We start from the raw sequence: 15,702 nt of genomic DNA, 5'->3' as shown, positions 1-15,702 counted from the left end.
GTATAGTTAGGTGGCTGCTGACTGATGCAGTAGTGGGGACTCCTGTCTGAACCTGACAAAGACAGATTGGTCCAGACCAGATGATTTGAAGACTCGAGAGGAATATCAGGTGAGAAAAATCCCAATTTTGGATTTTACCTACCATTTACTTGGTATTATTTTAGACAAGCATGTAACTTGTAATGTCTGTATAGTTAGATGGTTGCTGACTGATGGAGTAGTGGGGACTCCTGTCTGAACCTGACAACAGTGGATTAGACCAGACCAGGTGACTTGAAGACCCAAGAGGAATATCAGGTGAGAAAAATTCTGCATTTTGCCTACCATTTACTTAGTACTGTATTACAAGTGTGTAACTTATGTTTCTATTGTTAGGTGAGCATGCTGACTGATGCAGCAGTGACGGTGATTCCTGTGTTTTGAAGACCCAAGAGGAATATCGTTGAGAACTTGAAAACTAAATTGTAAATTGTACCAGTAGTAGTTTTCTTGGTGTTAATTGAGACAAGCATGTAACTTTTTAATGTCTATGTAGCTAGGTGACTGCTGACTGATGCAGTTGACTGCAGTGATGATTCTAAAACTGACAAGACCAGATGTTCGTGTTCTGAGAAACTTGGTGACCGGCAACTTCAGTCCAGACCAGCAAATCAGATGACCTGAAGACAGTGAGTTTGTACAGGTGAGACAATGGTCATCAATTTACAAGTTATATTTTTCTAAGGCATGTGACAACTCTGAGGCATGTTGCAATAGATAACAACTTTCTAGAGCCTAGGATTTTGTACATCTATTGAACGAAAGGGATTGCCCAATTGTGCAATTTTATCACTTAGTCTATCTTTAATGGTCATTCAGTGTTGCATCACAATAACCATCTGTTCATATCGGTAGGTGTGTCCTGAGTGTCAGCTATCCTGATATTCCTGTCCTGACTGGGAGAAACCTGTGATGACCAGTGACTCCTGTTGAAACCAGACCAGATGAGGGCTGAGAAGACTGGTTGACTTGAAGATTGGTGGAATGAAGAGATTTTACAGGTGAGACAATGCTTTTCAACTTACAAAGCAGTTTACCTTATACTTGTTTCTTTCAAGATCATCAGGAAGTCTGGCTTTTTACAATGTTTATGTAACGTTCCCCAGTGAAAAAAACAGTTGTTTTGTAGGCAGTATATAAATATCCTTAGTCTAGTTCTTACTAAAGGTGAATGCTCCAATATATACTGACCAGGAATCTTTTTTTTTGGCCCGCCTTGGTTTTTTTTTCGCCTGCTCACATTAGATTTGGAGTCTGCAGAGGATGTCATCCATAAAATTTACTTGCTGTGGCCTAACAGTGAAACAAAATTCTGTGTCATATGAAAGCAAGACAACAATTCATGTGATGTCATCACCCTTGGCCCCTTAGTGTATTTGGTTCTGGAAACGACAAAGAGGCCTACAAAGACGTAGATTCTGGATAAGTAGGAAGGTTTAGTTGACATCATGGTACAATGTGATTCGGAAAGCTGCGTGGATTGGCAACCATTTCATTTTGAGTGCCACGGCTGTACGGCTTTTTGAGGTTTCTGTTGGACACAGATAGCCAGTGTCTTGGTTGATAGACCCCATTTCCCTTAGACCTTAGATCCTCCCGCAACTACTGTTGCATCGGTCGACTAGTAGTTCTGATAGAAATTCTCCAGGTACTTCTGTTTTGGGCCGCAGCAGACATGTCTCCTAGTGTATCGAACCCCAGTTTTTCCCCATCATTTAGGATAGTTCTACGGAGGGTAGTAGTCTACCCCTCGGGCGTTTCCCCTCTGGTTTCCAGGCCATGGCTATTCTAGCTGTTCTGTTGTTTGTGAGCCTCCACTCCCCATTTCCACTGATGTAGAGTTGTTCAGGTCAACCGGATTAGCTTTGATCCTGCTCACAATCCAGCTTGAAGCAGGCTTAAAGCAAATCTAATATGTATCACATATGCCAAATAAATCATTTTCATGGTTGATCTGGTTGTTAACTTGTTTTCGTGAGGGCTCGCTAGTTCCTTCATACGCCAGCTCAATATTATGTACAAGATGCTGATAAAAGTGTCTAATAGCAGGTGTGGCCGCTACCGAATGAAGGCTGGTCTTCTATATAAGAATATCAATTTTTTTAAATTTCTTTATCACAATTCACCAAATACACATGGACATGGAAGGCATGGTGGAACAGGTGGACCTAAGTACACCTTTTCAAGGCCACCATGCCGTCTAATGTAGGCGTAATCTAATTTAAAAGGTGTCATTTTAGAGCTAGAATAACTAAGGCCACACCGACTTAATTTTATGGATGACATCTGCGCGCGCATTGATTTTCGCCTGTTCTCAAAAAAAAAAAATCACGTCCTCCGAGGCTTTGGCCTGGCTGTAGGCCTGGGTAGTCCATGGTTGCTAGCGACAATACAGAGCCGGTGGTAACTCTGGAGGGTGGCACCCAGGCTACCGAAGCTCCACGACTCAAGAACTAGGTACATATGTACAGTGCCAATTCATAAATTCCCTAAAAAGCCAGCATGTGTTGGCTTGTCGTATACGTCGCTATGTACTGCCGCAAATTCACAATACCAGCTTTGTATTCCTGTGGTTTAGAAGCATTTTTATTTTTGGCCGGATTTTTTTTTGTATTCGCCCGCGCGCACTAGTTTGGGGGTCTTCAGAGGATGTTGTCCATAAAATTAAGTCGGTGTGGCCTAAACTGTAGACAGTTGCAGTGACAGGTTGAAAAATGTGTCCAATAGCAGGTATGGTCGCTACCAAATGTACGCAGGTCTTCTTTACGGTTCTACCGTATCTGCAACATATCGGAAACCAAAAAAAATTAAATGATTTAATGCAGTAAAGAAGTAAGTCAGGCCCTTCAATTCATTTTGTAAAAAACTAGTGTAGACAAACAATATGTTGTTGACAAAAATTACATACATTTGTAACTTATGGATTTTACCAACACAGCTTTAATTCAAAGCCCAATAGCTGTTTTCAATACACTGCCTTTTGTTTCTCTGTCTTCAAGATGACTTTCTGGATGATCCGAAGACCGGACTGTAGCAGGATGAAGGACCAGACTTTTGTCAGCAGAGCTCAACCTGACGTGTGTAAAAGAAGATGGGGAGGTGTGAGTATGTTTTCTTTATTAACACGAGACAACACTCCATATGCACACACTTGCACTCGCATTTCTCTTTTTCGTGAGGAGCCATTCAACGTTTATCGTAGCCAGCGACGTCAATTTTAACTGAAGCAACACTGCAAAATTCTTCATATTCTATGGTTGAATGCCAAATTGCCCCTAAATTGTTGCTTTGGAGCTTTACACTTAAATTCTTCCACCGAAAATCTTCGTATTAGAGCCGGCCCCGTTGATTCCACTTCGTATTGTATGAATGCCAAATTGCCCCCAAAATTGTCACTTTGGACTTTTACACTCAAATTCTCCCGCTGAAAAACTTTGTAACTTAGCCGGGCTCATTAATTCCACGTTGTTATCCTTTTCGTATCTATGAATGCCAAATTTCCCCCCAAAATTGTTGCTTTGGACCTTTACACTCAAATTCTCCCGCTGAAAAGCTTCGCATCTTAGCCGGCCGTATTAATTCTACGTTGTCCTTTTTGTATCGTATGAATGCCAAATTGCCCCCCGAAATTGTCGCTTTAGATCTTTCTTTACACTTAAATTCTCCTACCAAAAACTACCTCCGTATCAATTCCACCCTAATTCCTTGTTCAGTCCATTTTCCCGCAAAAAAAAAACTAATTGGCACCCTCACCTGGTTAATTAATTGGATTAAGTTTTCCCGCCAAAAAACTTAGTATATAGAGCACTCTAACCTTGAACTTGTGCCCCCCTCCCCACTCTTCCTGCCCACCTCCCACACTTCTTCCACAACTCAGAGTATGTTAGTTACACTGTTCTCTGGACTTCTTCGAACATGTCACCCACACTCTGCTACACAAACACTTTGTTGATCGAGTGCAGTTTTTCCACCACTTAGACTTTAGAATAATCTCTCGCTCTCCTGGTCGGTCAATGCACTAAGTGTACTCCCCGGGGGATGTCTTTTCGGAGACATTGATGCTTCGACACATCAGTATACCAGTGCAATTGACCGACCAGGAGAGCAAGAGATTATTCTAAAGTCTAAGTGTTGGAAAAACTGCACTCGATCAACAAAGTGTTTGTGTAGCAGAGTGTGGTGACATGTTCGAAGAAGTCCAGAGAACAGTGTAACTAACATACTCTGAGTTGTGGAAGAAGTGTGGGAGGTGGGCAGGAAGAGTGGGGAGGGGGGCACAAGTTCAAGGTTAGAGTGCTCTATATACTAAGTTTTTTGGCGGGAAAACTTAATCCAATTAATTAACCAGGTGAGGGTGCCAATTAGTGTCGTTATGAGGGAAAAATCAGCAAAACAAAACTACTGACAGTTTGCTGGAAAGTTCTTTCAGACTAGATTCAATGGAGCCTGCAAGGGGGGGGGGTCCAGACAACGCTCTATGCTGAATTTGGAAACTTCTCGATTATGCTTTACGATAAATTCCAAGTGGCTACAACGCATTACCTAAAATTAAAATGGCCGATTACGCTCTACGGAAAAGGGCTTGCGGGACCCAATTTAATGATGGACTGGTATCAGCTATTTTAAAACCTGCCCAAATTTTCACCTAGACACAAAACTATCTGCCCGAATTTCCGTAATTTAAACGCGGTCTACATCTCTAAGTAGAAACCTTTTTTTTTACATAACGTGTCAACCTCTCACTGTCTATCTGCAGTATCTTATAGTTTTAACTTAACGGGAGCGTCTTTTTAGCAAATGACCAGAAATGACCATTCTGGGGCCGTCCTTGTCGCATTAATCTGACTTTTTTGCTGTGGCCATGTTCAGATTGTGCTCCCATTTATTAATCTTCAGTTTGAAATGAATTCATCAATCCAAAGTTTTATAAATCGAAGTTGATAGCTTTACTTCCATCTTTTAAACGAATGACCGCATAACACCCTGCAAATGATTTGCCCTTGCAAAACTGGGCCAAAATGTACCACCACAAATGATGAAGTTTAAATAGGTGTCTCCTGAATTCCTGCGAAGTTTCTGTGCTGTAAATGCTTTAAAAGTACTTTTTTTTGCCAAAATATATGTCATGATATTTTGGCAAAAACGCTACTTTGAAAGTGTGTACATCACGAAAACTCAGGAATTCAGGAGACAACTACATGTATTTGAACTTGTTTGTAGTAGTCAGGATTTTAGCCCTGTTGCGAAAAGGCCAATATTTTGGAAGGCGTAAAGTGGTCATTCACTTAAAAGATGGAAGTACACTGTAAAACTGTTAACTTCAATTTATAAAATTTCTGATTAAGGTGTCCTCATTGGCTAATTTGGCATTTTAAACTTTGCATCATTTTGTCACAAAGAAATTTAGAAAGAACTGTCGTTTTCTGAATATTGATACCTGGGTACAAAAGGGTTATGAACATGATTTTATGGACCATATGAATGACGTCATCATATTTTATTGCCCCAAATATAATTATCTTTAAAGTTATAAAACAGCACTTTGGTACAAATAACTTGAATAAAAGTATGATTTTCATGTGCATAATGGTCAAGGCTACAAATGTATGTTTGCACAAATTGATATCTACTTATTACCCATAGTTATTAGAGAATAACCTAATAGCCTAATTAAAAGCTTGTTATTCTCTAATAACTACGGGTAATAAGTAGATGTCGATATGTGCAAATGTACATTTGTAGCCTTGACCATTATGCACATGAAAATCATACTTTTATTCAAGTTATTTGTACCTAAGTGCGGTATTATAACTTTAAAAATAAACATGTTTGGGCAATAGAATATGATGACGTCATCCATTTGGTCCATAAAATCATATTCATAACCCTTTCGTACCCAGGTATCAATATTCAGTAAAACTACAGTTCTTTCTAATGTTCTTTGTGACAAAACGATGCAAAGTTTAAAATGCCAAATTAGCCAGTGAGGACACCTTAATAAATGAGAGCACAATCTGGACACAACGGAAGCAAAACAATTCAGATTCGTGCGACAAGGAAGGCCCCAAGAGTGGTCTTTTGTGCAGGTATATCTAAATACCTCAGCCGAGCCTAATATGCAACTTATACATGGGTGATGAAGCCTTTTAATGCTCTGGATACATTGTCTATGCAATTATGAATACGGTAACTGCTGAATATTTGCGAGTTTTTAAACTTATACCTGATATCATAATATAAATGAGCAATTGAGTGCGAAAAATGATGTTTTTTCACCTTGATGTTGACAAAAACTATACTTAAAATCAGAAATTAAAAAATTCCTAGTAACACACAATTTTTTATCTTATTCCTGGTCGTCGAAAAAGATGAAAAGCGTGGATTTGGGGTGATATACGCCAATCTTAAATGGAGTTTGCCTAAAAACATGACTCGGACTGGCACTCTGAATCCCAAAAAAAATCGTCTTTCGGAGCTGGATTTTAAAAAATTTTCTAACATCGAAACTATGTCAAGACGCATGTTTTTCCTATTTCTAACATATTAAGCAATGTATCCAGAGCATAAAGAAGGGTTCATAACCAGTATGTACACTTCATATTAGACCAGGAAGCGGTCAGTTGAGGTATTTAGTCATACAGCTTTTGTGGTCATTCACTAAAAAGACACACCACTTTTAACTTGAGAGTACATGTATATGATCCTCGTATTAATATTACTTCTATCTTTTGCAGAGACCATTCGGGACCTGGAAAGAGATCCTGCCCCACTGCCATGGCCATACCTGCTGGTCATTGGACTTTTATCAACCTCTAACTCTATCTACAGTTTAGTTATACCAAGATTGATTTTTAACCTCTTTCTGCCTACATTATCTGTGACCTGACTGCATTGAAAGTAGAAAGCAACTTGAGTGGAATTATAATCCTTGCAAAAAGACTAGTAGACAGTTTTGTTTTGCTGATTCCTCCCTTTGAAACATCACACACAGCTTACCTGTAGTACATTTCACTCTACAGAAAGAAAGCACAGCATTGCCTTTTCCAATTTCTGTAAAGAAATAGGACATATTCCTAACAATCATTATGTGACCAAAGTACTTTCCCAGAAATCCACTCCATCATTGCTTAAAAGAAAAGTTTGTAAAATGCCTATAATTGTGTTGTAAGTTGTATATTTTGTTAAGAAGAATAATCCTGCTTGTTATCTAATTTCTTATTTGACAACCAGAAAAATGTATAGAGTTTTAGGTAAATCAGAGCCTAGATTTGTATGCTTTTTGTGTGCTTTTCACAAATTCATTATTCCAAGAACATTGCACTGGAAAAATATAGCAAAGTACGTAAAATCACTGTATTCTTAGATTTAGAGCACTCCGGGTTAGAAGTGGATATTATGATTCAAAGAATAGTTGTTGTTTTTTCTTTGATCATGATTATCACAAAAATGTCTCTTTCAATGTTCTAACCATGTTTGATTGCTTAAAAATTTTATTATTCATCTTTGAATGCTTCGTGTGTTTTTTTTATTGCATAACCATATATATTGTCATTTCTTCACACAAGACAATTTCTTTTTCCCCTCCATCTTGTTATGGCAAATCCAAAGAAATAAATAAAGGGCAAATCATCACACAGTTTTTTCATTGTTTTGAGCATTTTATATTCTGGACTTTCCTTGAAAGTAAAGTTTACATTTTGTACTGTCATATGTTACAAATCATAGTATTATTCTAAAAATCAGAAAACATTTTTGTCAGATACCAACAAATGCTAAATCTTCACTGTGCATGTACTTCTTCACCAGTAAACATTAAATTGAACAGCTAAGAATTCATCATCATAATTGTCTCATAATTTTTTCCATTTTGAATGCTTTTATTTAATTAAACATTCAGTGTTGCTTTAACGTTTGTTTTGTATCACCATATGTACATTTTCTTCACAGTTTCATTATTATAATAGAAATGTTTTTTTTAAATGGTGGATGTGGATCATGATGAAGAAGATATCAGGGAAAACAGTTTGATCACAAATGCTGTTCAAAATATATCCCATTGCTATACAGAATGAAACAACAGGCAATCATTACAAGTGCTCTCTTATATAGGAAAACGTACTGTGCTCTCCGTCATATTTGCAATAAAAGATTAGTCACAACCTTAAACTAAATGTTAGGAATGTGAACTCTTTCAGAAATGACAACAAATAGCAGGGAGGGCCTAGCTGAGTTTCAGCAATGACGTTTAGAATGAACAATTCAGAAGATCGCAAACATGCCCTTTCCCAACATCTTTTATTGTCATTTATAAGGGTCTGCATGGGAGGTCCCGATCGCGCTTTGCATGCTAAATTCTGTAAGGCAGTGACCGCGATTTACATTTTTTGTTAAAGTTGGTTTCACGTAGATTACATTTGATATTAAATCAGAGTTGTTCAACCTCAAATTATGCAAAATTGAAATAGCAAGGTGCAGAATGCTGCATTAAAGCAACGACCACGTGTTACAATTTACTTGTACTGGCTGGACGTTTTATCACACAGATGACAGTTTAACTCTGAATAGATTGACCCGACTTTCCATTATGCAAACTTAAAATGGCTGATTACGCTTTGCGGCATGCAGACCCATTTTTGAAAGAGTTTATAAATTAAAGCCAACTCACAGTCAAGTCCGATGCTCTCTTCTCTTGCTAAGATAGGTGACACTGGTCCCTCAGAAACACATGCAGATCCTCCATGAATACTTAGACAGGAACACAGGATAGCTGACAGGTCCCACAGCACACACAGGAGACAGGTCCCACAGTGCCAGCTATACAGTATCAGCATCTCAACCCTGGGGTGTGAAAGAAATACACATTCAGAAAAATCACAGGCCACATACTAGTACATGTGCCTAACAATTACTAACAGAGCATCATGCATTGCAATATTCACATCATTTGTTTGAGTTTTAAAACCTGCTTTGGGCCGGGGGCAAGGCCATTTCTGAGTGGGGAAAATGAAAAACAGAGCAACATCACAATCAACATTCAATCAAAAGTAAACATATTAGGTAAACATAGAATATCATGACCATGGAAAAATCACATGAAGCACATCTCACATAAAATACCTCAGAACACACAGAATACTATTCAAACATCTGATGAGTTCAACAACATTAATAATAATACATCTCATATTGACTGAACATTATGGGAAAAGATGACATACGTAATACATATAAAACAGTAAAAAATAGGGAAACAGGAGGAAAAATATGGGGGTCTTGACGGACAACAAACTCAACTTTCACGCAAATACTGCAATACATGGAACTGATGGTGAGTTCAGCACCAAGGAGAGGTCCACACCTATAATAACAAATGGGGGAGGGGGGCATCCACAACTTCGGGGATGTAAACACTTGCCGTGGCAGAAGGAATCCAAGAAAGTCAACCGGATACTGGGGGTGCTGTAGTTAAGAGAGCTTTCCACAACCTTGACACAAGTACAAGTACATCTGATTCAGCATTGTAGCTCATTTTGCACCCGCACAACAGCACACAACCAAGTTCTGTCACAGCCGCGACCCGATTGCTACTGTGGACAGGAATGATGGTGATAGACACGGCACAACTAAATGTAAAGTAAACGCTCAATCGTACTCTAAAGAACCATTCTAATGATGAAATCCTATTGATAATGAAAATTCTACCTCAGAAGGAAGCATATTTTCCTAAAAGTCCACAGTACGGCACGATTTTTGACGGATGTTTCCATTTTCAGAACGCAAATCACAGGTTCATTCCTCCCATGCGTTCGAACGCCATGTTTACTCGTGTTGCCATGGACGCGGGTTCGAATTCTACACATTCGACAAGTTTCGTGCTCACGAACCAGGTGGGGAAGTTTTCTCTCTCCTCTTTTAGGTGAAAAATACCGAAAAAAATCCTAGAAAAGTCGCAAATCTCTGTCATATATTACGTGCGAGTGTTACTTACATGTCGTTATGGTTGATAGACCGCACAAATGTCAAAATATCTGTCGAAATGAAGCACAAAAAGTTCGCAGGGTTCTAAACAATCTGGTCATCGCAAGGTCACAAAATTCCCAAGGTCATTATCGCTTGTAAGGACATTTTACACTTACAGGAAGAAAGTTAAGTCTTTCTTGGTATTTCTGAGATCTTGTAGAGAGTTTTAGCGTATGTAGACGTCTTACCGCCAGTGGAATCCAGAAAGTCACTTGCTTTTTGTGGATTTATTTGATGACCTCTGTAGGTGTTCTGTTGAGAGCGAGTGCACTTCGAATTACCGAAGAAAACCCCCTACGACACGATGTCTGCCCTGAGCAAGATGACAACCGAGAACGATTTGAGTCAGGTAGAGGTAAGTCCTACACTAGCTGATACACTGAGATAGTTCAACCTTGTCTGCTGAACAATAATACTGGCAGAAGCCATGTTTTCCAAATCAAACTTCATTCCGAGGTAGGAAATAGAAAGTGTACAAACATTCAGTATGATGGCTTAACTAGACCAGGGAAGGCTTTTCTCTCATATTTCCAAAGACGTAACAATATCATAATGTTAAATAAATGTGGAGTTCATTTTGTTTTGTTGTCCTTATACTCACTGCAGATTGGAGGTGGTGACCAGTCCACCCGGAGAAAACTGACCCATGAGAGTGACCAGGGGAGTTTGAAGGTAAGTTATCATTTCTACAACATTTATGGCCAGTCAGAAGTCGTATGTTATGCCAGTTAGGCCACACCATCTTAATTTTATGGATGACATCCTCTGAAGACCCCTAAACTAGTGCACACGGGCGAATAAAAAAAAAAAATGGCCGGAAATAAAAATGCAACTAAAGCACAGGAATGCAAAGCTGGTATTGTGAATTTGCAGCAGTACATAGCGACATATACGTCAAGCCGGCACATGTTGGCTTTTTGCGGAATTTTTGAATCTGCACTCTACGTATTTAACGTTACTGAGTTCTTGAGTCTTGGAGCTTCGGCAGCCTCAATTACGACCTCTGTATTGTTGCTAACTACCATGGACTACCCAGGCCTGAGCCTCGGAGGACATTATCTTTTTTTCTTCTTTTTTTGAGAACAGGCGAAAATCAATGCGCGCGCGGATGTCATCCATAAAATCAAGTCGGTGTGGCCAAGTTATTAGTATCAAGCCAGTTTGTGTATTCTCTCATCTTCACCAGCCAGAGGGGTTTGAAATCCTCCTCCCCCCGTCAAAATTTCTTCTTCACAATAAGTTATCAAAAGAGTCAGTCCATGCCTTGTTAACATATTCTCCTACCATACATCATGTACTTCTTATTTGGTGCTCATTTTATGGAACTATCCTAAGGCATATGTTTACCCTTTGTCTGTGTTGCTTTTCTCTGTTTTGTTGTTCTTATTGCTTTGTGTTCCTTCTCCTACATAGCCCGAGCAAGAGGGTGATGCGGCCAGCTCGTTTAGCGAGTAAGAACTGTTTAGTTGGGTTTAACTAACAATGTTCAGATTTAGTTAGAACAAGAGAGGGGGGATCCCATCTACACAGATAGAAGCCAGTCTATTTAGCTTTGTTGTTTTCCATGGTAGGAGCAATGTACTATAACATACCAGTAGTGTTATGGGTCACAAAATGGGCTTCAAGTGCAGTCGGGCAATTGATATTTGCAGATCCTTGAGTTCACACAGTACTGTCCATCTGTACAGTTATGTTGTTGCTAAAAACCTGACCTTGTAATGTTTCATCTACAGATCAGCTAACGTGAGCAAACTGGTCCAAGGTTATGATCATGAGGCCCAGGTGTCCAGTCAGTCACATGGTGTCAGCAGTGGGATCCCCACACATGGACTGCCAGATGCTGACAGGGTTCTGATCAGGTACTTACAGCATCAGCTCAACTTGATTCATTCCTTCTTGTAGTCTAAATGATCCTAAATGACAAATGACTTTTCAATCATTTCATTTTATTCATTGGTTAAAAATTTCAATTTTTCCTCTTCATATCTAAAGAATGATGTTTTTTTCCCCAGTCTCCGATCTTCTGTCCAAAAGGACAAGGCAGAGTTGGAGCAGCTGACAGAACAGCCCACCTCCACCCCCTCAGCTGCCGGTGTGGTTACTGGTACACCCCAGGTATCTACTGATGGGGAGTCGTCTAGTGATGAGGACACTAGTGATGAGGAGTCTAGTGATGAGGAGTCTAGTGATGAGGACACTAGTGATGAGGACACTAGTGATGAGGACACTCAAAAACCACCCAGGCTTCACCATGGAGACCACACAGGCGAGACCACTGACAGCACTCCCGTCCCTCTACCAGAGACTGCCAGATGTGAGGGCTTTGTGCTGTACAGAGACAGCCTGGGAGAGTGGTTCCGCTTCCTGGCTGATGATGATGTGATCCTGGACGAGCTGTTTGGTGGTGGTGAGGAGTTGCACAGGCTGTACTTTCGCACTGGCGCAGTCGACAGACAAGCAACCCTGCCAGTCGGACGACTGATCGCTATTGACGGCCTGTCGGTACGTGGCCTGACGGACTCAGAACTGTTAGATGTCCTGAACACATCAGTGGATCCCCTTATCGAGATCGATCCACTGGACTGTGAAATGTCCACACCGACCACACTGCAGAGCCTGATCAGTGAGCCGGTACCTACTGATGAGGAGGAGACTAGTGATGAGGAGTCTAGTGATGAGGACACTAGTGATGATGAGGACACTAGTGATGATGAGGACACTAGTGAAGATGAGGACACTAGTGAAGATGAGGAGTCAAGAGAAGATGAGGAGAAGACACAGGAGATCGGCGACACTCAGCAGCAGGTCCACCCTGTCAGGAAGTGGAGACGTGTGGCCGCTTTCTTCTCACGCTGCCGCAGGGCTTTCACTTCATGCTGGCGCCCCTGAATATCCAGCATTGACATTCTCTATTTATAACAATGAGCTAGAGCCTATATTTATCAAAAGATATTGTAGTTTATGAAATCAAACGGCTCTGAGCGAATCATTGTCAAATGGTGCTAAGTGGAGTCTATATTTTATACAAAATAATATATATTTGTATGGACATTTTATTTTACAAGACACAGCATGTCAGTTTAAGCAGTTTTCACAAATATTGTGTACCACACTTCCCAATACAATGTTGAGAAGTACTGGTACCGTAGATCTAACTTATGATGCAAATACATGTCTTGTGAAGTGTATTGCATACAGTTGTATTAACACAAGCAGAGCACAATGAGAGCACAATACATGCCATCTGAAGTGCATCGTGAGCTGTATTATATATATTTCTTGCACTGTGGTATGACTGATATGGCATTCAATTTTGCGTGCAAAATAAAAATGAAATGATGACCAGGGTACCCTCTTTGACAACTCAATTTTTACTGCTTTGATGACCAGCATTGCTAACTACCTCCCTTTGCATCTACTTGGATCAGGCAGATTGAATGGTATATTATATATATGCAAATTAGATCCTTATTTGCATATTTGTCATTTGATTATGTCAAGCATCACTGAAGCTATCTACAGACAAATAATCACGACGATTCCTAAACGGGTTATTGAGTTATCCTCCTTAAAATATTTTTCAACAAATGCCCCCCAGTTACAGAGCAATCCGCTAGGGGGCCCAAACTTATGTCACTCCTCCCCAGCACAAGACCTACCTATCATCCAAATCTTGTGCCCCTAGTATGTCTAGATCATGAGATATCAAAAGTTCTGCTGCAGTACCATATCAAGCCACCAGGGGGCCCAAAATCCAATTATTTCGAGGTCTCATCAAGACCTACATGTACCCACCTACCAAATATCAAGACAATTCATTTAAGCCTTCTCGAGTTATCGTGTTAACAGACACACACGAACGCCTCTGAAAACGTAACCTTCTTGGCGAAGGTACAAATGTAATAAAACGAGCGTATCTAATGTATTGTCATGTTAGTTCAAAGCGGACATAAAAAGGCGCCCCTGAACAGCGGCTTTACTAAGTGCAGGCTTAAACACGGGGAATCGTCACCGGCGCAAATAATTCCGCCATACTAAGTACTGTATTTTAGCTTCATCTCATTGCAACAAGTTAGGCCCAAATAGTCACGAGAAGGACAATGTTAAATGCGACTCACCACCTTAAACGGACGTAGGTCGTCTTAAAAGACGAATTTTAACCACCGAGTTCTTCCCTGTCCAACCACAGCAGCCATCTTGCTGCAGCGTGGTCTTACCACCTGATACGGAATCACCATAATTTGCATTTTCTTAATTAACTAATTAAGTTAGATTGCACACCGACCAGAAAACCCGTTGCAGTCCTATATCAAGCCGCCAGGGGGTCCAAAATCTAATCATTTCTAGGGCATAAGACCTACCCACATACCTAATATGAAGAAAATCTATAAAAGCCTTCTCAAGTTATTGTGTCCACACACACACACACACACACACACACGCACACACACACACACACATACGAACGAACGAACGCCTCCGAAAACATAACCTTCTTGGCGAAGGTAATAAAACGAGCGTATCTAACGTAGAGTCATGTTATTTCAAAGAGGACATGAAAAAATCGCTCTCGAACAGCGTCTTTACTGCAATCGTCACCGGCGCAAAACATGATTCACAAAATTCTGTGTTTTACCTTCATTTCAACAAGTTCCTCCCAAATGCTAGTAGTTATGAGAACATAAAGGGCAATATGTTAAGTGCGACTCACCTCCTTAAACGGACGCAGCTCGTATTAAAAAGACGAATTTTAACCACCGAGTTCTTCCATGTCCTGTACACCAGCCATTTTGCTGCCGCGTGCTCTCACCACCTGATAAGAAATCACCATAATTTGCATTTTCTCAATTGAGTAATTTGCATTTCAACATAATTTGCATTTCTTTGTTAAGCTTTAAACGCATTATCACATAGCCAGAAGAAATTGACCTATCAGAAGGCTCCATTTGCCATTGGTTATCAGGCCGTAACCTCAAAACCAAAAAGTGGTCGGTTAATAGAATAAACGACCACTTTTTGGACACACTACCATTATACAGAAGACAGAATACTAACAGTAGTATTTATGTATTAAAACGTATTGTAGTTTATTTTGAATAATTTATTTCAAAATACAACACAATTAAAATTATACCATTTTAACTATATTTGCCTTACAAACATTGTTCATTAATACCATTCAACCTCAATCTTTATTTATAGTTGTGTAACTTTGTTTCAACATTAAAATGGCAGAAATGTTGACGAAAAACCTCCGTTCAGCCGCTCGTACCACCTGTTGTAGAAATGTTTGTCTCAAAAAGAACAGATGCAAGACTAAAATGAAGGTTTCTCGATAAATTAGTGATATTTTGGTAGTCGGGGAGAGACCCAAGGTCAAGAACGAGAGCGATAAATACATGAAGTAAAACTCCCATAAGAGCCCATCTCGTTTCTCCACTCGCGAAATGGCCAAATCTGGGAATGAGCGAGGTTTCTTTAGCGAGATACGAGGGTTTTCGGAACGGGAGATCGAAAATGGGGGTGTGATAGGGGACGGATTTCCGCTTTTCCTATTTCATTAAAATTCAACTTTTGGCATCTTTCGAGACTCTTGCTTTCAGAGTATACTCCTTACGGTATCTATTATATCACTGCTTAATT

This window comes from Branchiostoma belcheri, unplaced genomic scaffold (genome assembly GCF_001625305.1).
Source record: "Branchiostoma belcheri isolate BF01 breed outbred unplaced genomic scaffold, Haploidv18h27 scaffold18, whole genome shotgun sequence".
Taxonomy (NCBI): domain Eukaryota; kingdom Metazoa; phylum Chordata; class Leptocardii; order Amphioxiformes; family Branchiostomatidae; genus Branchiostoma; species Branchiostoma belcheri.
Note: the sequence above shows the minus strand (reverse complement) of the source record.